The following is a 25970-nucleotide window of genomic DNA, read 5'->3' as shown; positions in this document are numbered from 1 at the left end:
GAGTGCTCTGAAGTGTGTAAATCTGGCGATTCACAGACCTGTACCCCTGGGAATAAAAATATATTAAAAATAAAATAGGTCCACTGTAAACCAGTGAGCACACTGCAGTGTTCTGGGACCCAGGTGCTTTATCTTGCTTTGGGTGGTAGAACACACAGATGTAAGACCTGATGCCATTTTGTTTCCATTTGGAAGTCCAGACTAAGGCTAAAACTGACAGGCATAGAGAAGGCAGTAGGGCCAAGACACTTACAGAAGAAAAGAAGGTTCATCTCTGACCAAAGTTCACCTGAAGCCTGAATTCTTTCTGTACTCACCAGTTAAACAAACAATTAAATTTCTTAGTGTCTAAGTAAATTTGGGTTGGTTTTACTTATACCTACTAATTTATAACTACTTGTCCTAACTTATAACTACTAACTACTGTTACTTATAACTACTAACTATTTTTTCATGTTTCTCACCAATCAAGAGGTCTAGGACCATGATCTCGCCAACAGACCTGAACCAGTGGGCCTGGGTCCTCTGCTTCTTCTTAGAAAAGGCCAGTAATGTGAAGTTTCAGTCTGGAGAGGAAGGATAGCAAGGTAGAAAGAACACAGGTCTTGGAACGTTATACCTGGATTTGAGTTCCTACTCTGCCACTCATAGGCTGTGTGGCCTTGAACATTGGCTTTACTTCTGAGCCTCACTTTCCTTGTCAGAGAAACAGAGATAAGAATGTCTCCCATGCAGGAATGTTCTAAGGATGAAATAATATACAGCACTCAGCACAGAGTAGGTGCTCACAGAGACCACCTGATTGGAGATCTTCAGCCCAGGAAGCTCAGCCAGAGTCCATAGGCCTTTACCTAACCTCTTCCCCCACTAAATTCCTCCAAGTCCTCTTTCCCTAATGGCGTGGGAGAAGCCTTCAGGGACCTGCAGAACAAGCAACCAGCCTCGTTCTATAACTTCAGAGATTTCCTAAAGTTGTTGATCTGCTAGTCAGCAGATGAAAGCCACCAGATGCAGACCCTGCCCTCAGACACAGTCAGGGGCTTCTGGGACACACAGAGGAAAAATAAAGAACACTGTCATTTACTGAGTACCTACTATGTCCTAGGTCGTATGTAAGGGTGCGGGCTGCAGGAAGCTATAGGTGGAAGTCAGAAAGCCCTACCATCTCCCATGATACTAGATATTCTTCTGGTCCCACAGGGAAGGCCCAAGGGCCTAGAGCCAGAGGGTTGTAGGCAGGCTCAGATCTGACATCAGCCACAACTCTGAAAGATGCCCCTATCCAACATACACACCATTGACTGAGCTTCCTGAGGAAGGCAGGGATTTGATTCATCATTGACAACTAGAAGAGAAATTGCTTGTCGACTGGTATTTAAAGAACTAGAGAACTTTAGCCACGGGGTTGGTCAATGTGACCACCATCTTGACTTCCATCAGTCTCGGCAGTGGAATGGTAGTTCAGCTTTCAAACAATTGGGGTGACCTCTGCTGGTCAACTCAAGAAGTCTCATCTCAAGTAGGAAATCCATGAACTAAATCATTCGTTCATTCACCACACTGACTTTACACAGTCCCTACCAGGCCCTGTGCCAGGTGCTGGTGACTTAAAGATGATGAAGATGTGGTACTCCTTGGGGAGCAGAGTCCAGTGGTTGGAGGCAGTATGAAAACAATGTAACTGTTAAGACTTTGAAAGTAAGAGAAGTGGCAGGATCTCAGAAAAGGATCCCCAACTCTGAAAATTGGGACAGGTGAGATAAAGTTTTAGACTAGATCCATGTTAGAAATGGTGTTTGAGCTGAACCTTGAATACTGAAATGCCGAGTGAAATTTCTCTGAACAGAATTGCTAGAGGGGAAGGTGAAACAAGAAGGGAGAAGCCCTACTGAACAGATTCAACCTGTCTCTTGGGAATGAGAATATAAGGCCAGGGCATACTATGTGTCTCTTCCCAACCAGCCACTGTATGGATGAAATAAGCAACAGATCTACCCAAAGGTTGGCTCTGTGATTAATTTCTATTACCTTTACTTGGATTTCAGCAGCAGTGTATCAGTCGTGTTGGACAAAGTATATGGTCACAGGGGTTGACATTAGCAAAAGACTATCCACAAACCCCAATTATACTGGGAAAGTTGGTGCACCTCCCTAGAAACCTCTTAAGTGATGATGGATTTATGTGAAGGTTCATCCTGTCTTAATAGTAATATGGTTTCCAAAACATGGGAGGTGACAGTTCTACTTTCTTTTCCACCTTAATCTATATGAAGTGTATTGCACTCTGAGTGGTAAGAAGGATTCAGACAAATTGGAGTATGTTCCTAAAAGGGGAAGCAATATGCAGGAAGCAAGAATTTGTCTTTAAAGAACTAAAAATCTTTAGCCTGGAAAACAGATGGTGCAGGGAAAAATAAAAGTGCTTCTCAGATACTTGAAATTCATTCCTGTAATTCTGTTGTCCCCAAAGGACCAATGAATGAAAGGTCAGATCAAGGCAAGGGAATCCTCTCTAGTGGTTGAAACTATTTGAGATGAAACAGGCTACTTTTTAAGGTAATAAATTCCCTACTCCTGGGAGAGTTCCAGCCAAGTCCAGGGTAATGGTCATAGGATTCCTAACACACTCCAGGGGCCATTTTCAACCCTAGGTGTCACTGAATTCTTTGACTCTTCCTAGGGACAAGAAACCACAAATGTAATGGTCCCATTTCATACGATTCTGGGATCATGGTATCCTAAAGTCACATAAAAAAATATCTCATTTTCTGTTCCTCCTCACCTCCTGCTCTTCAAGAAAGACCTTAATTTAAGTCAGTCCCTCGGTCAGAAAGCAAAGCAAAACAGAAATGAATTAAGTGAGACAAGCACTAAGAGATGTAAGTTGCTGCAGGACAAAGCAGATTGGAGGCTGGCTGTGGCCCCACGTTTGACAAGACAGAACCCCGAACCCCTCAGGGGGAGCCCCAGCAACCCGGCCTGCCAAGGCCATTCCCACGCTGCTCCTGCCCTGTTTGCTTGCTCTCCCGTCCATTATTATAAACTCTCTGCTTAAAATAGCAAGGTAGCAGCAGAGTCCTTCCCCCAGGGTGACATCTGGGTTCTGCTGGAGCTTGTGGGCACATGGACCTTGCATCCATCACAGCAAAGTTAGGAATATAATCTGCAGGAAGTGGTGATCTAGAGCACCGACCCATAAAAGGAAAAAATATTTAGTAATGTTTGGTCTCTGAGCTGCTCCTTCTTTAACCTGTTTTCAGGGCCCTTCTAACTACCTCTTTAGCCTGGTGGGTAAAGGGTTAGACAGGTCATTGTCAAGAGCCAGTCAGCTTTTTGGATTCTACTCATTCTGTCCCCAGCCAGTGCTTTATAACATAGTTTGGCCCATTTTATAGGAAGGAAAACTGAGGTGCAAAGGAGGGAAACAACTTAACTGGGTCCAGTAACCTTTGTACCTAGTGCAAATTACCTAAGCCTCTGCTGGGATAACTCTCCAATCATTTGTGTAACTGACAAGGCCAAACGTCTCTAATCCATATTTAAATATTTTATCGGCCCCCAACCATGCTCATGAAAGAAAGCAAAACTACTATACTTTTCTTCATTCTCCCATTCATGACATATTTCTAGTTTGCCTACTGAGTGTCACATACCATGCTAGGTGCTTTCAAGTGCTATCTAGCTTAACCCCTGTGAGATGGGTTTTATTATTTCCATTTTACATATTAAAGAAGTAAGGATCAGAGAGGTTCAGTAACTTGCATGAGCTCCCACAGTCAAGGATTATATAATGCAGGCTAGTCTGACCCCAAACCCATCTCCCTACTCCTCTCTATCTCCTCCACCTGGAGTTCTGCTAAAGTACAGTAGAACCCAACAGAGGAACCTGCCCCACAGAGAGCAGGAATGTACATTCCCAGTGGAGCTGTGGGTGGGTGGGTGGGTGGGGGAGGCAGGGCAGAGGAAGCAGCAGCTTGTCAGGCAGAGGTCTTATGAGGGCAAAGGTGTGGGCCTACAGTTTGAGGTTTCAGGATTCCAACTGTAGGGTAACAAATGCACCCATTTACCTATCCATCTATCTGTCAGGCTATATATTCACCCACATGCCTTTGACTTCTCCATTCATACAACTGTCCATTTGTTTGGCTTTGAAACTTTTACTCCAGAAAGTCCTACACTTGTTAGATCAGCTGCACAGGCTCTGCCCCCCTGGAAAATCACTGTAGGGTCCTGTGGACTGTGGGGAGAGTGCAGGAGGGCAGGAGAGGACTGCTCTGATGGAGTAGCCATTCAAACATAGGCATGCCCACCCACAGCTGGCAGAACACCTCCATCCTGCACCCCTAAGCCTGTGGGAGGGACACTGGCTTCCTGTGGTGGTTGCCCATGTCCCTACAAGCACCATCACTGCTCATGATTTAGCAAGGGCCTTTACAGAAACCTCATAAGTACTATTTTCTTTTAAAAGGTTGGGAGTTGAGGGAAATTGGAAGGGGAGATGAACCATGAGAGACTATGGACCCTGAAAAACAATCTGAGGGGTTTGAAGGGGCAGAGGGTGGGAGGTTGGGGGAACCAGGTGGTGGGTATTAGAGAGGGCACGGATTGCATAGAGCACCGGGTGTGGTGCAAAAACAATGAATACTGTTACACTGCAAATAAATTTAAAAATTAAAAAAAAAAAAAAGATTGTACTTATTTATTTCAGAGGGAGAGAGAAGGAGCGCAATAGCAAGGGAGAGGAGTAGATAGAAAAGCAGTCTCCTGGCTGAGCAAGGAACCCAACACCAGGCTCTGTCCAGGACCCTGGGATCATGACCCAGTATATTATTATGAACATTATTAATCCCATTTTACAAGTGAGGAAAGAGCCCTAAAGACTTATTCAAAGTCACAAAACCCATGAGGTCTGTTTGACTCCCCAGTCCCCAACTGGTCAAGGCCACTGGCTCATGGGTAGTGGTCTTGGCAAGTAGTGACCTTTATAATGGCCCCAAGAATGCCTCTCCCAGAGCCTTGCCATCAGCCCAGAGGAAACCATACTGCTCTCTGAATCACAGTGACCCAGGAGCACAGTCTACAAACTGAGTGGCTCTCACATTTTCTTTGTTAATCTTTGGATGTCCGGGGAAAAGCCAGAGGCCCTTCTGGGGAAAAAAAAACGGGTTAATCCAGACTCCACTGACCTTTCTGGAGTGACTCAGAATTCTCAGAAGGAAGGTTTTTTGTTCTTCCAGCTTTGAATTTTTGCTTTCATTTTAGCAACACAAAGAATTTGAAAGAGATTAGGTTGCTATTAATACCACTGGCCTATCTCTAGATGAAGAATTTGATGAAGGAAATTGTTTGGGGTGAGTGCACACACATCTCTCTCAGTCCCTCTGCAAATTCAGAGGATGATGGAGAGGGCCACTGGAGATCAGCAGATCCTGCCTCCTGCTCCCATATTACAGATCCAGACAGGGGCAAAGACTTAATCAAAGCCATACTTGTGAGTGAGGGGCCATCAGAGAAGGTCCCAGAACCCCTATTCCCCAGGACTTGCTACAGACATCAGCTTTCTGCCTCTAATTTTGAAGGGCTTGCTTTTGGTATATGATAAACAAATGTGTCCATGCGGTGAAAGCAGGCATCTTTTGGCAGTGCCTCCCAATCTTCCTCCTCCTGTGGTTACTCTCATGGGAGAGAGAGGGTGCTCCCTGGTTCCTGATCTCACTCCAGGGCTGTCCCCCCACACACTTAGAAAATCTGGGGCATCAGAGATCAGGTCAAAGTGCTGATAGGCACTTCTGTGGGTCCCTAGGCCTGGCTAACTGCAGAACTGGGTCCTAGATCCCATAAGCAAGCCTAAGCAGGGTTCAACTCAGGAAAAAGCCATCCTGCTTCCTAACCTTGGGATGCTGCAAGAGGGCTTTGGAACCTGGAAGATTGGATTCTAATTCTCTTCTGCCTCTTCCCTGCTGGATTAGTCTCCCCTGGCCTCTGTTTCTTCATCTTCTCTATTAGGGTTGTTATAAGAATTAACTTAGAGAATACAAGCAATATGGTTGGACATTGTATGTACTCAACGAGTTCCTTTCCCCCCCTCTGAATAGGGCAGCTGAGTTCTCTGAGTCATGGCATCAAAATCCAAGCAGGTCCAGAGAGTCTGCCATTAATCCTGAATAGCAGAGCTCAAGCTTCGTCTCTTGCAGGTAAAGGATATATATTCCTGACCTTGCCAGGACTTCTCTGTACAAACTTGTAGATAAAAGGCAGTTAGATGTGATTGGAATTAAACCCATCAGGGGCTTTACACCCTGGCATTTACTCTTATTGTACAAACATACTCTGTTGTTGGGCAACCAATGGGGTTAGAGAGAGGGGGTAAGTACTGTGGTCATCCCAAGTCCATGCTGTGGTCATCCCAGGGCTATGCTGTGGTCAGTTGCAGGTCTGCATTGTGGTAAGCCATTGATCTGTGCTGCAGTCATCTCAAACCTGTTCTGTGGTCATCTCAGGTATGCTGTGGTCAGCCCTCGATCTGTGCAGTGGTCAGTCCCAGGGAAGCAAGGGTAGAGTATAGAAGGGCAGAAGAAAGATGCAACAGAGAGGGAAAGATGAGGGGCTGGAAGGGACTTCCCAATGACTTCTTGCCCTCAACACAATCTCTCTGGTCCACGGAGCCAGGGGGGATAACAGGGGCTGCAGTCAGGTCCTGAGCACTTCCCAACACCCCATGGATGTCTCCACCCTCTAGCCATGCTCTCCAAGCCTGAGGATCTCTTATAGGTTCTGTTGGCTGGGGGTACCTTCCTCCCCCAATTCAGACCCATTTCAGCCCCAGAGTGAACCAGCTTCTGCTCAGACCAGTGTCATGACCATGTCCAGGAGGAGATGCTAAACCAGCCCCAATAGGAAGAGTGCAAAATTTGGCAGCCAATGTGCTAAGCAGGGGGGTGGAGTAGGGGACACCTGAGATATCAAAAATAGTAACTGACCCCTCCCTTCCCCTCAGACCTCCTTTCCCCCCATTGCCTTTCCCCTCACACAAACATGGAGGCCATTCTGTGCTCATTGCCTCGGGGAGAGGTGTAGAAGCAAGACGTATGGAAAAGGGAGTCTGTCTCTGCCTCATATGTAGTGAGGGGCTAGACCTTAGGGAAATGAAGAAGGCTCAGGGTTCAGAAAAGAGATTTGGGGAAAGCACCCTAAGTAAGCATAGTTGTCCCCTCATCCCCAGGACTAGTAAAAGATTATGGGGCAAGGAGCAGACAGGAGAGGCCATGTAAAAGCAATGAAAATATGGACTCTGGTGAGGTACTAGAAAAGAGCCTTTGCCCTGCTTCCCTGGAGAAATGGGGGGAAAGTCCCAAACTCTAAGAGCAGAGAGGTCTTGGGTCCCGTTTCCCAGACAGAACCCTGAGGAAAAGACCCCAAAGAGAAGTAATGGTTGTTTGGAATGACTTGATAGACAAGGCCTTCAGACAGCCTCACAAGACTCTTCTCATCCCAGGGGATGGGTGTGTGTGGGCAGGGGGGCACATGGCACACTCATTTCTATGTAGCCAGGAGCAAAGTTGCCAGACTTGAAGGTGCCTTGAGAAGGCTGATTTGGGGGTCATCTACTGACCAACGACTCACAGAAAGCATGGTGGATATCTTGTCAAGTAAGCCAGGACAAATGATGTCAGGTACAAGCGCACCTTTCTCAACCTAACTCCCTGGCACTCAGGAAGCTCCTTGGACCTTGGGTACCATTTTGGAGGAAGTGGGTTGGTGAAACCCTCACATTCCTGGGATTGGGTTCTAGGTACCCTGAAAAATGGCCAAGCCAGGGCCGGATCTCACTCCAGCCGAGCCCAACCCCCAGCCATGACAGGAAGTCAGCCAAAACATTTCCCCAGGTTTCCTCCCCAGCTTGTTCACTTCAGCAATTCTTTTTTAAAAATAAGTCCACTTGAAAAAATTTTCTCTTCTTGGAAATATGTGCAATTGCTCAATCGGAGGCAGTTCAAAGGCACTGGAAACAGCAAAAAAGTATCTGAGCCTCCCATTTAGCTCCCAGCAGAAATAAATCTTGCCCAGTTCTCTTTGTTCCAGGCCGCCCAGCAGCCTCTTCCCTGAGTCACTCACTCCAGGGTGACATGAATCATCACCCTAGGGTCAAGGACCACACGGTTTTTCCCTGGGTCTGTGTGACTGACCAGGGCACTGAGGGGCCATCAGGAAGCATAGAGGACCAAGAGCCTCCTCCTAGGTCCTGGGTCTGAATCTGCCCTCCCAGATGTGTGACCCGGGGGAGTCCCTCAGCCTGTGTGACAAGGAGGTAGATTTATAGCTCTTCCAACTTGTCCTTTCTTGGAGCTTCTCCAGTGGTGTACTAATTGTTAAGAATTTTGTGAGCTGGTTGTTAAACACAGACATCACTAAAAATTGAATTATAGCTTTGTGCTGTGGAAGTATTGTAGTCAATGAGGTTTATCCAAGGCGTGATTATTGCTAATTAAGAATTAAGTTACAATTAAATGACACTAAAAATGAAATAAACACCCACAATGATCCTAATTATTTTGCTACATCTTATTGTTAAATCATCTCTTGAGATTATTTAGTTTTCTTTTATCTGTGGAGGGAAACTCTATATAATGATGTGCTACTGTGCATCGCTTTCCAACTTCACATTCAGTGAATGTGGAGTTAGTAGCTGAACTTCGTCATGGTGTCACAGAAATCAGCAGATCAGCAAATGCTCCATGTCAAGGCTTTTGTCTTAAACATTTACTAGCTCACCAATGAGCCTCTCTGTTCTGGGCTCAGCTCCTCGCCCCTGCCAGGGTGCAGAAGGAATGCAGATGACCTTAATATCACCCCATGATAGCAGAATTACAGAGATCTGATGGCCAGTTACCTTTGCACAATGCTGCTTAGGTGTACCATGTCCTGAACAAGTCCTATCATTTCTTTCCCTCCCCAACCCTGCCTTCTCCCAAGCCCACTCTTCCTGTACCCTAGTGAATGGTACTCAGACTTAAAACCCAGAAGTCATCATAACTACCCCTCTCCATCACCCTACAATCAGCTGGACTCTGAGTCCTGTCAGTCTTAGTTCAGACATGTCTTTGATTGCTTCTCTCCTTCCCCTGGCCACCATCCCTGCCATGGATCTGGATGAACTGTGTCACCGCAAAAACCTTCTTTTTCTCTTTCCCTCTGGTCTGGCCCTTTCCAACCACACTCTACATGATGCCAGAGAAGCCCCTCCAACATATAAGTTGGACTGTCCTGCCCCTTCTTAAGGAAGATGGAGTGTGGTAGGCCAGGGAATACTGGTGCCATCTAATGAGAGCAGTTACTATTCACTTCTGAGGTCATGAAAAATTATGTGGGAGGCCAAGGCCTTTCCACACAGAAGCACCCCGCCAGTCCAGTGGACATGCCTCTGACAATGTCATCAATTCAAACTCAGCACAACATTTGGTAGCAAGCAAGAGCTATGGTACAGTGAAAACAGGAGGGGTTTGGAAGTGAAATAGACCAGGTTCCAGGATAGCTCTGGCCCTTACAGCTCCGTGATCCTTGACAAAGCAATGAATGTTCTCTGGGATCAGGCTATCATTTGGAAGATGGAGCTAAGATACTTCTCTCAAAGGATTGTTAGGAGACTTAAATAAAATAAAGCATGTGTCCAGCACATAGTACTTAGGAAATGTTCTTTCACTCGCCTCTGAGAAAGAGAATATCGATTAACAAAAGTCACTTTGCTTCATGCCACACAGGGCTTACAACGTAGGTGTACTCCTTCCCATGCACTTGAAAGGCTCGGTTTTCTTCCCAGCCCTTAAAAGCAGTGAGAAGGGACAACTGACTACAGGAAGGAAGCAGCTGCATTCTGAAGAGAAGATATAAGCTCTCAGCCTGGCATACACTCTCTGACGCCTTCCTTGTCAGCTGAGTTCAGCCCCAGCTTATAGCCCAGCCGGAAGCTAGCAGGCATGAATGAAGCTAAGCTCTGATGTTGGCTCCCTGGAAAAGACAGGAGAGCAAGTTCCATTTCAGAACAGTTCTATCCAAGATGGTTAAAATGCGTAGTTTGACACTTTAGACATAATCATTTTTGTTCACAATATATTGATCGAGGGGAAAAATAGGTAGTATGATTGTACTTTCATTTCAAAATTATAAATATTTTTATGTGAAATAGATATAGATAGATTATGGCTACATATTAGGGAAAGAAGTCTGGAAGGTTAAAACCCAATTGTTAAAAGTGGTCGTCTTCAAAAGGAATTATGATTAAAATCAATTTAACACCTTTTAAATATTTGTATCTGTGTTTTTTTTTTCATTATTTTCCCACAATGAGCATGACTTACTTGCATAATAAATGAAGGATTGTTGAAGGTGTTCTGAAAAATTACTTAGGACAGTTTATGCCTGATCATGGACTACTTAGGCATTAATAGTCCTTGTTTCAGTATGTGCTAGTTGAGGCTCTGAACCTTCTTGTGGACTCTCCCATCTGGGAATTCCCTGGCCAACTCTTGTTCATCCTTTAATACTCTGTTCAAATGTCACTTTTGCCACAAAGCCTCCTAGACTCCATCTTCTGATGCCACTCTTCTGGACTCCCAATAGGCACATGTTCTCCCTTGCCTTATGGCTCTTTTTCTTGTCTTGTAATTATCTATTTACTGCACAGGCGGTTCTCAACCTTCCTGCTACCCAGTCCCCCTAAAGCGTATGGCAAGTATCTATTAACTATTAATTGAACTTCAGGGTACAGAAGCATGAATTGTCCCCCAGTGAACTCTGACGAGGGTCCGCCCCGCTGCCTGCATTGGGTACACTATCCCCTCCACCTCCTACCTATCTTCCCCCTTCTCAGACACACTTCATGAAGAATCATGTTCTAAACAGTGGGCAGCATATAATTCATCTGCCAGGATTTCTTGAATAGATGAATAAATGAATGAGTAGGTGAGACAGTAGAAGGAAATATGTCACAGACTGATACAGAGTTGTTAAGAGTCCAAACCCTGGTTTTTAGGAACCCTTGGGAAGTCAAATGGCCCCTCCAGGGCTGATTTTGCTTGTGGCCCCATCATGGCCTTGGAGTTCCTCATGTGAGAAATGAGGAAGACAAGGCCCCATTTTCCTCTTATTTATGTGATCTGAGCATACATCACCCAGGCGGCTACATCTGTAGGTAGACAGCCTTACCTGCACTGTTCCTACTGAGCTTACCCAGGTTAACAGCTCCATTTTCTCTCTTGATGATGTAAGTGGGTTTCCTGTCTTCTCTGACACACAGGTGTGCAAATTTTCCCCTTAGGATTCTACCAACTGAAACCTCACAGAGAGCAGGGCCTCTTCCTCTGCCACTTACATGCCTCTGTTTGACCATCTGGGAGTACTTTGCAAAGCCACTTTTAGGATTTTCTTATCAATGGGACTTGCAGCTTTCACTTAAATCCTGCAGGAAGCCACAGAGCGACCCCACTGGCTCTTCCAGCTCCACTTCGAAAAATGGCTAATGCGGTCCCCAAATTGCTGCCAGTTGTATGCGCTCAAATATGCCATTACCCTAGTGTCTGCTGCCCTGCTGTTCCTGAAACTAGTTCCCCCTGCAAAAGAGTTGAGCCATGAGGGTTGGCAAAATGGTCATAGTCTCGAAGCCAAACCTGGACACGTGGCCTAACTCCTGCTCTGATGAGGGGACAGATGCTGATGTTGGGGGTTCTGGGAATCCAGAACCCGGAATCTCTGGGAACTGTGGTTTCATTTCAGGGAGAAGGCCAGAGGAATTGGGCCAGTTTGATGGGACCGTGGCAACAGCTAGTCCTGCCCACACTGCACATGTGGACTCTCAGAAGCCAAAAGTGGGGACAGATCTCAGCTAACAACCTTTTCCTTGGAGCTTCTGGCTTCTGTGTCTGAAGACATTCATTCCTCAGGATGAGGACAAGGATGGAGAGAGACAAATGGTGTTTTGTCTAAGACATGAGATGTTTCAAGGACTACCCAGGAGCAGCCTGTCTGAAAAAACCAGGATCAGAACCCTGTTACCTTGGAAACTGTTCCAAATAAAAATAAAACTTCTTTCTTTTTTTTTTTTTTAAATACTGAATTCTTTTTTTTTTTTTTAAAGATTTTATTTATTTACTAGAGAGAGAGACAGTGAGAGAGAGCATGAGCAAGGAGAAGGTCAGAGGGAGAAGCAGACTTTCCATGGAGCTGGGAGCCTGATGTGGGACTCGATCCCGGGACTCGGGATCATGACCTGAGCCGAAGGCAGTCGTCCAACCAACTGAGCCACCCAGGCGTCCCTAAAAATAAAACTTCTTTCTTAACTCAACAAGACCATTAACCCCAACATGAATGAATGAATGAATGACTAAATAAATAGATAAATAACTATCCCAGTATACCAGTCCTCTCTCTGTCAGTCCCTCCTTCCCTCTTTCCTCTTCTCCCCCTCCCTTCCCAGCTTTGTTCTGGGAAGTGACCATAGAACTCTGAATGTGGGAACTGGTTTCAGAAAATCCAAAGAAAAAGATGGCTTTCATAGTGCCTGCCTAACTCATTGATTCATTCCACAAATGCTTAGTGGGTATCTCCTTAGTGTCAGGTATTAGGCTAGGTCTTGGGCTCTGAGGACCTGAGTCCTTCAGGCTGCCTTTCCAGGAAGCCTTCCCTGATCTCTCCAGGATACTGTGTGCTCTCTGGTCTATGACAGCATGATGCAGTCGCCCCCTATCTGCCACACAGTGGTCTCTGTTTCCTCTACATTAATTGCCTCTGCCAAGTCTGATGACACAAAGCTTTCTTTTGTGCCCCAAGCTGTGGAAACATAGCATAGGTCCAGAGCAATTGTTCAGTGTCTGGTGAATCCCTCCTTTGAAAGCAAAGACTCTACAAATCAAACCTCACTTTTCATATGGCCTACCACACTCCAAGCACAATATATAATTAGCTCTTAAACCCTCTCCATTCTGTGAAGTAGGTATATCTCCATTTTACAGATGAGGTGAACCAAACCTCAGAGAGATAAAATGATTTGCTCTAGATCACACAGTCAGGAAACAGGGTCAGTACTAAAACCCAAGTTTCCTATACCCAAAATGGTGTCCTTGACCCTGCTTGAGTGAGAAACCATTCTTGTTCTCCTCCAACCCCAGTAGAGACAGAATGAGAAATATTGGGAGAACTCTCCTTATGGAGGATCTTGATTGTTCCAGATCACAGCCCTACCTCAGGGACAGCAAGGACTGTGGCTGAGGCACAGAATGGAAAGTCTTTCTCCCAGCATCCCCTGGAGTCCATAGGAAAAAGCTGCATCAGCTAAAACAAATAGAAGAGATAGCTCTTCCCTGCTGGGATGGAGTGCCCCGGCTCAATTCCTTGCCCCCTATTTACTTTCTGAATCCCAGCTCTCAGAAGCTGTGGAAAGAGGCCCAAACCCTGGTGCTGGGCATCAGGGCACAGCATGGCCTAATATGTGCTTCAGGAGGCCAGAGGAAGGATTACAGAGGCTCAGTGACAGAGGTCTTCTTGGGGAGGGAAGAGCAAACTGTGAAGCCATCCACCTGTGTCACAGTGGGTTCCTTTACCACTTAGGCCTCAGTCTTCCCATATCCACAGTAGTAGGTTGGGCTAATTTGCCAGCCTGAGCCCTACTTTCTACCCTATGAGTTTGGGGTCCATGTTGCCTATGGAGAGCAATCATCAATCAGAGGTGAGGGGATCTAACTGGTGACCCCCAAGGCTGGAGGCTGCCTTTGAACATCTTTGCATCACATCCCCCCAGTTACAGTGATTGGTGAGCATGTGACCTACCCAGAGCCAATGAGACACAATGTGATTTTGCTGGGAAAGAGAGTCTTTTTATTTTTTTTCCAGCATAACAGTATTCATTATTTTTGCACCACAACCAGTGCTCCATGCAATCTGTGCCCTCTCTAATACCCACCACCTGGTTCCCCCAACCTCCCACCCCTCCCCGCCACTTCAAACCCCTCAGATTGTTTTTCAGAGTCCATAGTCTCTCATGGTTTACCTCCCCTTCCAATTTCCCCCAACTCCCTTCTCCTCTCTAACTCCCCATGTCCTCCATGCTATTTGTTATGCTCCACAAATAAGTGAAACCATATGATAATTGACTCTCTCTGCTTGACTTATTTCATTCAGCATAATCTCTTCCAGTCCCATCCATGTTGATACAAAAGTTGGGTATTCATCCTTTCTGATGGAGGCATAATACTCCATAGTGTATATGGACCATATCTTCCTTATCCATTCGTCCGTTAAAGGGCATCTTGGTTCTTTCCACAGTTTGGCGACCATGGCCATTGCTGCTATAAACATTGGGGGACAGATGGCCCTTCTTTTCACTACATCTGTATCTTTGGGGTAAATACCCAGGAGTGCAATTGCAGGGTCATAGGGGAGTTCTATTTTTAATTTCTTGAGGAATCTCCATGGGAAAGAGAGTCTTAACTGAGATCTTAAACGTAAGATGGTGAAAACAGAATCCTTATTGTCTAAGAATGAAATCAATGTGAAAGAGAAGATAGCAAGGAGCTAGAAACTAGGCCCTGAGGCTGTCATCTGATGCCTTGATCAAGCTATGCCTGATATCCCTGGCCTTTTATGTTTCAAGAACCAACAAATATCCCTTTTTGCTTAAGTTGGTTTGTGTTGGCTTTTTTGACACTTGCAATAAAGAATTCCTACTGGTACAAAGCTTAGCCTTTGTAAAGTAGGCTGTACAGGGACTTTCTGGACACCAGAGGCTTCTCTCACCTTGCTGCTCTGCTGCCAACATGAGAGTCTGAGCTGGAATACTCAGATCTAGAGCAAATGAGCTTTCCCTAAGTTATTCCCTAACTAAATGTATCACCCTGTGCCTTTCTCAGAACCTGATTCTCCTTCTGCATTCCCAGCCCATATTGATGGAATCAGTGTCCTCCCTGAAACCCCAACCCAAACCTCTGAATCTCCCACCCCTCCAATGCCTGCCCACCACCCTACCTTCCACTATACATGTATACATTTAAACATCTACTCAGGTTCCAAATGAGGAATTAGCTTTGACCAACCTCCTTGTTACTGCCTAAAAGATACCTGGTGAATATAAAGACATGTTAATTGAGTTCAACTCCAACCTTCAAATGATTTTCCAACATTGTTGCTTCCTTCCAGATGACTACCAGGAGCTCACTCCATCTATTCCTCAGCTCAGCATTGGATGGGATGGGATCTGACTGCTAACTGTTCCCTGGGAAATCAGACCCCAGACCAATGGGGGGCTTTGTGAACAGGTTTGCTGCCTGGAACCCCAGCGCCACACTTTGGAGTGAGGATTCCAGTTTGCAGGACCAAGAAGATTATACCTTGCACACTGAAACCAGTGGAGGGAATGGGAAGAGTTGTAGATCTTGGCCAGGGTCATCAGGGGAATCTGAACTGAAATGCATTTGTAGTTTGGTCAACTCAGAACTTGGACGGAGGCTGTGGCCACAAGAAGCCGCATGCCAAAGTAAAGTGGACCAGTTCCCTTAGCAACCAAATCTATGCAGATAGCCACAGGATTTGGGTCTTCAGGCACCACTTGAGAACAGGCTATGATAAACAGTGTTGCAAAATGGTGGTGAGGAAGAGGAAGGCAGGAGCTTGGGAATGGCTCTCAACAGCAAACTCTGGTGGCCTGAGGCACATGAATTTCAGTGTGTTCCTCATAAACAGGCTTGTGTAACAGTGGCTACTTGATAATATGAGACAGGAAGTAACCACAGAGGATTTCTCTCCAGGGAGTTGTCATCTTTCCACTATGGAAAGATGGGAAATGCATCAATTTTGAGTATTAGTAACAATTTTGAGGCATCATCAGAAGAGAACCAATATTTATTATGCCAGGTTCTCTATCCGACTCTTTATATGCTTCATCTAATTCTGTCATGACAATACCCTGCATGAAATTATTATTCTCATTATACAGGTGAGAAAACTGAAGCTCAGAAAGGATAATTTGCTCCAGGCATCATAATTACTAAGCACTTTCAACAGGATTTGAGTTCAGGGTAGTCTGACTCTAAGCCCAGGTTCTGCTCATCACACCATGCTGAGGCTTTGAGGGCAACACAGAACCCTGCAGCACTGTTGTCAACCACCACCGCCACAGAAGAAACTTTGACACAGGACCAGAGGACCAGACGACATTTTTCTGGCTAAGGATTCACCAACTGATTCATCATGGAGAAGGTATTTTCCTTAACATCAGATTCACATATATTCTACTAAATTGCAGTTTGTTGTTTATATACTATTTCTCCTTAAATTAACTGTTTGGTCAACAGCATAGAGTTCAACCCAGGGTTTAAGCTGAGTCATTCTTTAAAAGCCTGTGGAAATGCAGAAACTTCTGGAAATTTCTCGTCTGCACTTTCAGATGAGAGAAGCTGATAACTAACCAGAAATGGACCTCCAAGACTGATCATTCTCCTAACAAATAATCTTTCAAGTAGAAATGACCTTTTTAAAGCAACTTTGGTTATATTTCTCCCTTGATTAGAACATTTTACTGGCTCTTCCTGCACTGATTCCTAAATCCAAGAATGCTTACTAGAATCATCTGAGGTGTTTGATAAAATGCATTCTCCTGGTTCCATCCCAGATCTACTGGATCAAAATATCTGGGGACAGGGCCCAGGATCTGTATGGCTGACAGTCCCTCATGGAAGTGCGATACAGCCGGTCTAGAAGACTAGAGCTGGCAAATCTCTGGTCCCTAGATAAAGTCCAGGTTCTCTGGCACATATGCCAGATTTCCTGCTCTGAGCTACAATCCTGTTTCTTCTCTAGCCACAATCACCAAGGTATCCCACACCCCAGCATCACCTAATGATCCTGTTTCCAAATGTTCCATGTACTTTCAAACCTCCATACCACTCTCTGCCTCAAAGACCTTTCTCTCCCACCTGCCTCCGAGGAAGACTGTCCTCACCTGTAGGATGAGGGATCTTCCTGTAGGATCCTCAGGCTCCTCCCCAGATGAACTCCTTCTGCCCATTTCTTTTCAGAGTTGTAAGTGGTTTATTTGAACATAGACTGTAGAGCCAAACAAGATCGGGTTTTACCTTGTGTTTGTCACTTCCTAACTCTGTGATTTGGCTGTTGAATCTCAGTGTCCTCACAAGTTGTTATGAAAAATAAACAGGCCAATATATGTGAATTGTAGAGACATTGCCTGGTGTAGGGTCTCTAGCAGAGTTAGCTATCAAAATGGTAGCTTTTATTATTATCACTGTTGTTATTATTATTTGTTTTGGATATTGTCGTGACATTTCTCTAACACAGGGTTCAGCAAACTACGGTCTGTGAACCAAATATGACCAAATGACTGTTTTTATATAAAGAAAGTTTTACTGGAACATAGCCACAGTCGTCCATTTATGTATTGCCTATAGCCGTTTTTGCATTACAAGGGCTGCGTTGAGTAGTTGAGACAGACTCTATCTGACTCATAAAGCCTAAAATACTTACTATTTGGCTTTTTACAGGAAAAGGTTTGCCAACCCCGCTGTCACGTAATAGCAATTATTTGTTTGCAGGTTGGTCTTTCCCACTTGACTGATAGCAACTCAGTAGTTTTCATGGGTGATTCTTACTTATCCTTTAAAACCCAATCTTTCTCATCTTTGTATCCCTGGAACTTGAAACATAATTAGTGTTTATAATTCCTTAACCCAGCTGAAAGGCACACATCTCCAGAAAAGCCCCTGAAGGGAAAGGGGGAAGACTCCCTGCAGGACCAGGACTGAGTTAATAGAGATATCCAACTTGGAGAAACAAGGTACTACTGGGAAGTAAAATCAGGCTTTCATGGGTTGTGAGATTTTCACTGCAGCCCTGGTTCTGTGTTCCTGATTCAAGGAGGCCCTGCACTCAGCGTACTATGAACAGTCTCACTGGCTCCTACCACCTGACCCCAGTACCCTGGGCCTTACTGTTGGAATATTTTCACTGACGGAGAGGAGAGGAAACCCCCTTTTAGGAAATTCTCTTCTGAAGGTTTTAGTATAGTCCCATTTTCCAAGAGGGCATAATTGGTTTGGTCCAAATGGTCTGATGACCCTCATGGTCCTAACAGTGGGCAATTTGATGTATGATGTACTCATTTTTTTTTAAAGATTTTTATTTATTTATTTGACAGAGAGAGATCACAAGTAGACAGAGAGGCAGGCAGAGAGAGAGAGGAAGGGAAGCAGGCTCCCCGCTGAGCAGAGAGCCCGATGTGGGACTCGATCCCAGGACCCTGAGATCATGACCTGAGCCGAAGGCAGCGGCTTAATCCACTGAGCCACCCAGGCGCCCCTGTACTCATTTTTAATAAATAAACTTATGGATATCTTTTCTATGCAGATTTACTTTTTGTTTGTTTGTTTGTTTTGTTTTGACAAATGAATTTTCATTTTCTGAGCACAGCTCCTTTTGGAGGAGAACTAGGATTTCAAAGCAATGGGGCTATTTCTTTGTAAGCTGGTTATGAAACCACTCTGTGACCTTGGGCCAGTCATGCCTATCTCTGGACCTAGCTTTCAGCTTCTGTACAATGACTTTCAGACTTTTGACTCTCTGGAGTTCTGGCTGGAGGGGTGGCCTCCCCAACTTGTACTGATGAAAAGCAGTGGGCTGACAACAGACAGCTTGATGGAGCTTCTTTCTTCCTCCATGCCTCTGTGTTACAGTAACACACTCTCCCAACTTCCCCCACCCCCCTGAAAATACAACAATTCATTCCTTCTGCCCTTTCTTGAGGCTCGAAGAAGATACTTTAGCTCTGAAGCAGATCCTCAGGAGATAAGAAAATGCCACTGATGTGGTTGGAAAAATCTGAGCTGGATGAAATGGAAACACAGAGCTTTCCCCTGAGGCTGGATGAGAAGTGTGTGGATAGAAGCCAAGTCCATCCCTTCCTTGAGCCTCTGGGAGCTGGCAGCTCATTGCCTCTCTCAGAATATATACCCCCTTATCCTTCACCCTACCCCCATGAGTATAACTGCTGAGCCTGAAGGGTCTTGGTTATCTGGGGGCAAATCAGTATTACTGTGGATTGAACTGGTTTTTATTGATTTCTCTGTAGGTGATTTATAACTGCCTGCTTCCTAAAAGGGTTTGTGGCCAGATGTCAATAAAAACACTCAAAGGGCAAGAGTGTTAAAAATAAGACTGAAAAGGGGAACATAAACTGTGCAAAGGAAAGAGGGAGATAAGCGCACCAGCCAAGGTAGGATGATGCCTTAACTCAGATGATCTGGAGAGTAATCTTGATTTTTAGTTCCTACTGATATGATTGAGATCAGTAGCATCTTGCTTTCGGCTACTATAAGAAGTACAGAGCAAAGAATACTTACATCTTGAGCTTCCAAAATGGACCCTTCACTCAAAAGAGAATAAAATTCGAGTGAACATTTTAAGAAGTTTAAAGTTCACTTCACAGGAGTCTTTCCATTTAAGAACTTCAAATTTTACTTCACAGAAGGACTCCTCATGCAAGTTCATCACCATACTGTTCATTCACACAGCACAACTTGGAATTACTTTTGCTTTTTTTTTTTTTTTTTTTTTTTAAGATTTTAAGTATTTACTTGAGGGAGATAGAAAAGGAGAGCACAAATGGGGGAAGGGCAGAGGGAGAGGGACAAGCAGACTCCTAAGCCCGACTTGGGACTCAATCCCAGGACTCTGGAATCATGACCTGAAGTGAAGGCAGATGCTTAACTGAATGAACCACCCAAGTGCCCCTGTTGTTGTTGTTGTTGTTGTTGTTTTCCAGTAGTCAGTATAAATGGAGGTGCTGTGAGTTCTGTGTCTGATGGCTGGTTACTGACCTTCCTTGATGTGGCTGTAGAGAAGATTGACTAACTGAGCTCAAGGAACATGCAAAACTACACATGAAGATCCTTTATCTCAGGAACCATAGGCAATGCCTTTTAATTCTGGCTGCAAGCCAATGTCATTTAGTGGTCATGTGAATGGGTTATTTAAACAAATGCTGGCTTCCCTAGTTGCAGCTAACCAGAGATCAGATCTCTCAGGGGAACACTCATAAGGCTATTTTTTGGGGGTGAACTGTGTCCCAAAGTTCATATATTGAAGCCCTACTCCCCAGTACCTCAGAATGTGACTATATCTAGGGATAGGTCCTAAAAGAGGTGACTGATTTAAAACGAAGCTGATCGCTTCTCAGCCTTTTGGCTAAGACCAAGTGAAGTTAAAATGACGCTCTTAGGGTGAGCCCTGATCCAATCTGACTGGCATTCTTTTTTTTTTTTTTTTAAGATTTTATTTATTTATTTGACAGAGAGAGAGAGAGATCACAAGCAGGCAGAGAGGCAGGCAGAGAGAGAGGAGGAAGCAGGCTCCCCGCTGAGCAAAGAGCCCAATGTGGGGCTCAATCCCAGGACCCTGAGATCATGACCTGAGCTGAAGGCAGCGGCTTAACCCACTGAGCCACCCAGGAGCCCCCTGACTGGCATTCTTATAAGAAGAGAAAATTTGGACACATAGAGAGACACCAGGAATGTGCCCGCACAGAGGAAAGACCACATAGTGACACAGAAAGAAGGTGGCCATCTACAACCCAAGGAGAGAGACCACAGGAGAAATCAAATCTGCCAACACCTTGATCTTGGACATCTCCAAAACTGTGAGAAAAATTATTTGTGTTGGTTAGGGCACCCAGTCTACAGTATTTTGTTATGGGATCCCTAGCAAACTAATGCAGCTATTAATAGAATTTCTTAGCTGTATCAGGTTTGAATTCAAATCTCTTTCAAACACTTAATCTTGGAAATTGGGATCAATGAATTTGCAGGAATAACTGCTTTAACATTTTTTAAGACAACCACAAAGCTCCTTGCAGGACTCTCTGAAGAAATAAAGATGTTCTGGACTAGGGCTCCAAAATTCTAGTTATGAAGAAGTAAAACTACTATTACTTGCAGATGGCATAAACTTGTGTATATAAAATCCTATGGAATCCACTAAAAATCTATTTGCACTAATAAATGAGTTCAACAAGATTGCAGAATATGGATTGATATACAAAAATCAACTATATTTCTATACACTAGCAATGAACACTTTAAAACGAAATTAAGAGAACATAATACTAGCATCAAAAGCTTAACATACTTAGGAATACATTCAGTAAAAGAAATTAAAAATGAATACTATGAAAAAAAACCCCAAAACATTATTGAAGGAAATGAAGGAAGACCTCAAGAGATGGAACACCATCCCATGTTCATGGATCAGAAAACTTCTTCATTTTTTTTTTTAATTCATCTGTCTATTTTAAAAGAGGGTAGGGGCAATAGGAGGGGAAGAGAGAGACTCAAGCAAACTCCAAGCTGAGCGTGGAGCCTCACACAGGGCTTGATCCCATAACCCTGAGATCGTGACCTGGACTGAAACCAAGAGTCAGATGCTCAACCAACTGTACCACCCAGGCACCCCAGGATCAGAAGACTTAACATTGTTAAGGCAGAAATATCCCCCTAATTGATTTACTGATTCAACACAATCCCTATTAAAATCCTAGCTGCCTTTTTTTTTTCTTGCAAAAACTGCAAATAGATCCTCAATGTCATATGGAAATGCAAAGGACCAAGAATAACCAAAACAATCTTGAAAAAGGAAGGGGAAAAATAGATAATTTATATCTCTCAATTTAAAAACTTAATATATAAAATTACTGTAAGACAGTAATGGAAGAGAACCAAGAGTCCATAAATAAATTCTTCCATTTTTATAGTCATTGATTTCAGTAAGGGTGCCAAGATAATTCAATGGGGAAAGAATAGTCTTCAACAAATAGTTCTGGAACAACTGGATATCCACATCAAAAGAGTAAAATTGGATCCCTTCCTTATACCATATATAAAAATTAACTCAAAATGGATCAAATGCCTAAACGGAAAAGGTAAAACTGTAAAGCTCTTAGATGAAAACATAGGAGTAAATCTTTGTGTCCTTGTGTTAGGCAATACTTTCTTAGACATAATACCAAAAATACAGGCAACAAAAGAAAAAATAAATTGGATTTCACCAAAATTAAAAACTTTTGCACCATAAATAATACCACTGAGAAGTGAAAATACAACCCATAGACTATAATAAAATATTTGCGAATGATATAGCTAATCAGAGACTTGTATTCAGAATATATAAAGAATGCTTACAAATCAATAATAAAAAGACAAATACTTTTAAAATGGCCAAAAGAATCAAATAGACATTTCTCCAAAGAAGATATACAAATGCCCAATAAATGTACAAAAAGATCCTCAATATCATTAGCCTTCAGAGAAGTACAAATCAAAACAACAAGATACCATTTCACATCCATTAAAATGCAAAAAACAGAGAAGAACAAATATTGGTAAGGATGTGGAAAATTTGGGGCCATTATGCATTGCTGATGGAAATGTAAAATCATACAGCTACATTGGGAAACATACTAGCAATTCCTCAACATATTAAACATAGATTTGCAATATGACCCACCAGTTCCACTTCTATGTATTTACCCAAGAGAAATTAAAACGTTTGTTCACACAAAAACATGCACACAATGTTCAGCAGCATTATTCACAATAGCCAAAAAGTGAGAACAAATGAAATGTCCAGGTAATTAACAGATGAATAAAATGTGGTGGAATAATATGGTGGAATATTACTCAGCCATAAAAAGGAATGAAGTACTAATACATGCTAAAATATGGATAAACCTTGAAAACTTTATGATAAGTGAAAAGTCAGTCACAAAAGATCATATGTTCTATGATTTCATGATTGCCTTTATATGAAATGTCAAGAATAGAGAAATCTGTAGAGAAAGAAAGTAGATTAGTGGTTGTTAGTGAAGAATGGGGGAAATGGGAAGTGACTATTCATAAGTGTAGGGTTTCTTTTTGGGTAATGAGAATTGTCTGGAATGAAATAGTGGTGATGGCTGCACAATTCTCTGAATGTGCTAAAAACCATTGAATCGTACATTTTAAGTGGGTGAATTGTAGGGCATGTGAACCATAGTTTAAGAATCTGTTAAAAACAAAACGTCAACAACAACAACAACATAGAAACTACCTTTGGTTCTTACTACATGGTGATCTGTCTGGACCTAGTTTCGTCAAACAGAAAATGTGAAAATTCAGCTACCTGATTTCTAAGTTTCCTTCCATCTCTAAAATTCCTGAGTGTATATAATTTAAGAAAACAGGTTGGTGAAAAAAGATGGAGTCTGGGTATATGTTTCTAGGATGGGGTCATGTGGCGAGAAATGAGGGAGGGCAAACAAAAAGACTAAAAGATACAGAGATGAAGGTACAAGGGATGTGAACTCAGAGAGACAGACATATAGAGACACAGAGGCAAGACTATGCTCAAAGAGAAAGAAACTCACCAAAATGCATGGGCAGATCAGTCATCCATTCTTCCATTTAGCAAAAATTTCCTGAGGACCTACAAAGCCAAGCTCTGTATTCAAGAGTAAACCAGGTAGACCGAGGCAATGAGTTCAGCAACTAGAAGCACAGTAGCAATCAGGCAATGGATAATGAGAGTTGAGATGCCATAGCTCAAGATGCTCTGGAAGTACACAGGTTGCATGTAGGCACACGTGCACACACGAGTACATGCACTCACACCACTCCACACTCAACACATGCAACACTTCCAAAAGTCAGATCCGTTTTGCAAGGGGTACCATTTCTCACCTGAGGCATTTCAAATTCTGCTAGTAAAGACATTCATAAAAATATGTTGCATTTTACAATGACGGGCACAAATGGGAATGGCATATTTTATTCTCACTCTGAAGTCTCTATAAAATGAGGCTCAATGAAAGGATTCATCCCTCAGTTTGGAGATTCCTCCTACTCTTTCCCCTTCGTCAAAGGACTGGCTTTGGAAATAGAGAAGAATGTGATCTATTACAAGCACACCAGCCCTACTCCTCTGGGCTTTCAGCTGGAAAGTTCCCAAAACACATTCTGTTCTACTCTGCTTCCATCCCATCCAGACCTGGCCCAATAAAGGCATCATGTGTTGCCCATTTTCCCTGTCCTGTTGCTCCTCTACTGCTGTAAGTATGACATGCTGACAGCATGGGAGGAAATCTCAGCTCAGCAGGAAAAGTGACTCTGTTTTGTGCACAATGTCTGCAATAAGTGCTTCTGTATGACCACCAGGTTATACCCCATGTCTGGAGAGCCGCACACAAACACACACACCAGCCTCCCACCCTGATCAACCCTGATTCCCAGATTTTTGCCCATAGGACAAGGTAGATGCAGGGCATGAATATCTCCCTCACTTCATAGAGACTGACCTCTAATCTCCTAACAATTAAAAGGTCAGGATCTATCACCACTGCACTTTCAGACCGAAATGCAGTTTGAGTGTCTCTCAGCTTATAGATCATGTTCTCATTTTTTCTTAGCTGTGACCCTTGTGCTGACTTTTGGCCTCTCTAAGAGATTCCCATGCAGCACAGAGCAGAAAATTACTCATAGGGTGAGAAGGGAGGACAAGATAGTCTATGCCTCATCTTCCTCCCTGTAAAATGGAGATAATTGTTTCTACCTCAGAATGGTTGGCGGGGGAAATGAGATGTGCAAATGACTTGGCACAGAGTTAGTGCTTTGGGGGAACACCTGCAGTTTTTGCTTGCTTTGTGCCCTGGTCCCCCTTTTTCTGGTAACAGCAGCATCTTCATCTTCTCTGTGCTTGGGGTGGGGGTGGTTGACCCCACTGTGGGAGTGGGACTGTAACACAGGGCTGTCCCCTCAGAATCCCCTGTGACCCTGGTGATCGAGGAATGGGCATATGACCCAGACTGAGCGATAAATTCATCTCAGTAACTAGCCGGAATGACTGGGGGAGTTCTTGCTGCCAGGGTTTCTGAGAGGATAGGATGTAAGTTGGGGACTGCAAGTTTCAGGTTGTCACCATGAGGCACAGGCCACCTGAGAAGAGATCCAATACCAAGGACAGTTGGGAGGTAGAGGGGATGAGCCCCATGCATCCAGCTACATCTGAGCCTGCGCTAGACTTGTCAGTTATGTAACCCAGAAAATTCTGGTTATTGTCTAATCTAATTTGAATAAATTTCTGTTCCATGCAGACAAGAATCTTGGCTAATGAAAAGCTCACCGGATTTGGTTCACCCTTCCCCCTTTATATTGCCATTGGTCTGGAGGGGCCCTTCTTGAGCCTTGCAGAGATTTTGCCACAGCTCATCTCCCCATCCTCAGTCTCTTTTCCTTCAGTCCGTCTTCGCTACACTGATCATTCTCAGCACGGGCTTAGTCATATACTGCTCAGCTTAGAGGACTCCTTGACTCACCACCACTGGAGAGCAAGTCCTAGCTTCCTCAACTCTACCTTCAAAGCCCTCCACAGTCTGACCCCAAATCCTCTTCTGTATTCTCTTTTTTAAGTGAGTTATAATTGACATATAACATTACATTAGATTCAGGTGTGCAACATAACGATTCAGTATTTGTACATATCACAAAAAGATCTTCACTCTAGGTCTAGTTAATATCTGTGAACATACATAGTTTCGAAAATTTTTTTCTTGCAATGAGAACTTTTTTTTTTTTAAAGATTTTATTTATTTATTTGACAGAGAGAAATCACGAGTAGATGGAGAGGCAGGCAGAGAGAGAGAGAGGGAAGCAGGCTCTCTGCTGAGCAGAGAGCCCGATGCGGGACTCGATCCCAGGACTCTGAGATCATGACCTGAGCCGAAGGCAGCGGCTTAACCCACTGAGCCACCCAGGCGCCCGCAATGAGAACTTTTAAGATCTACGTTTTTTTTTTTTAATTTTTTATTTTTTATAAACATATATTTTTTATAAACATATATTTTTATCCCCAGGTCTGTGAATCACCAGGTTTACACACTTCACAGCACTCAC

General features: G+C 43.8%; 1 protein-coding gene and 1 pseudogene across 7 annotated transcripts in view; one reads left to right on the top strand and one right to left on the bottom strand.

The window, feature by feature from the left end:
* IRAG1 (inositol 1,4,5-triphosphate receptor associated 1) overlaps positions 1 to 25970 on the bottom strand; it is a 127787-nt gene that overhangs the window by 83042 nt on the left and 18775 nt on the right. The gene's annotated exons all lie outside the window — the stretch shown is intronic.
* On the top strand, positions 8425 to 8587 carry LOC132009070 (U4 spliceosomal RNA; annotated as a pseudogene).

This window comes from Mustela nigripes, chromosome 1 (assembly GCF_022355385.1).
Source record: "Mustela nigripes isolate SB6536 chromosome 1, MUSNIG.SB6536, whole genome shotgun sequence".
In the NCBI taxonomy this organism is placed as follows: Eukaryota; Metazoa; Chordata; class Mammalia; order Carnivora; family Mustelidae; genus Mustela; species Mustela nigripes.
Note: the sequence above shows the minus strand (reverse complement) of the source record. Positions and strands in the feature narration are given on the sequence as shown.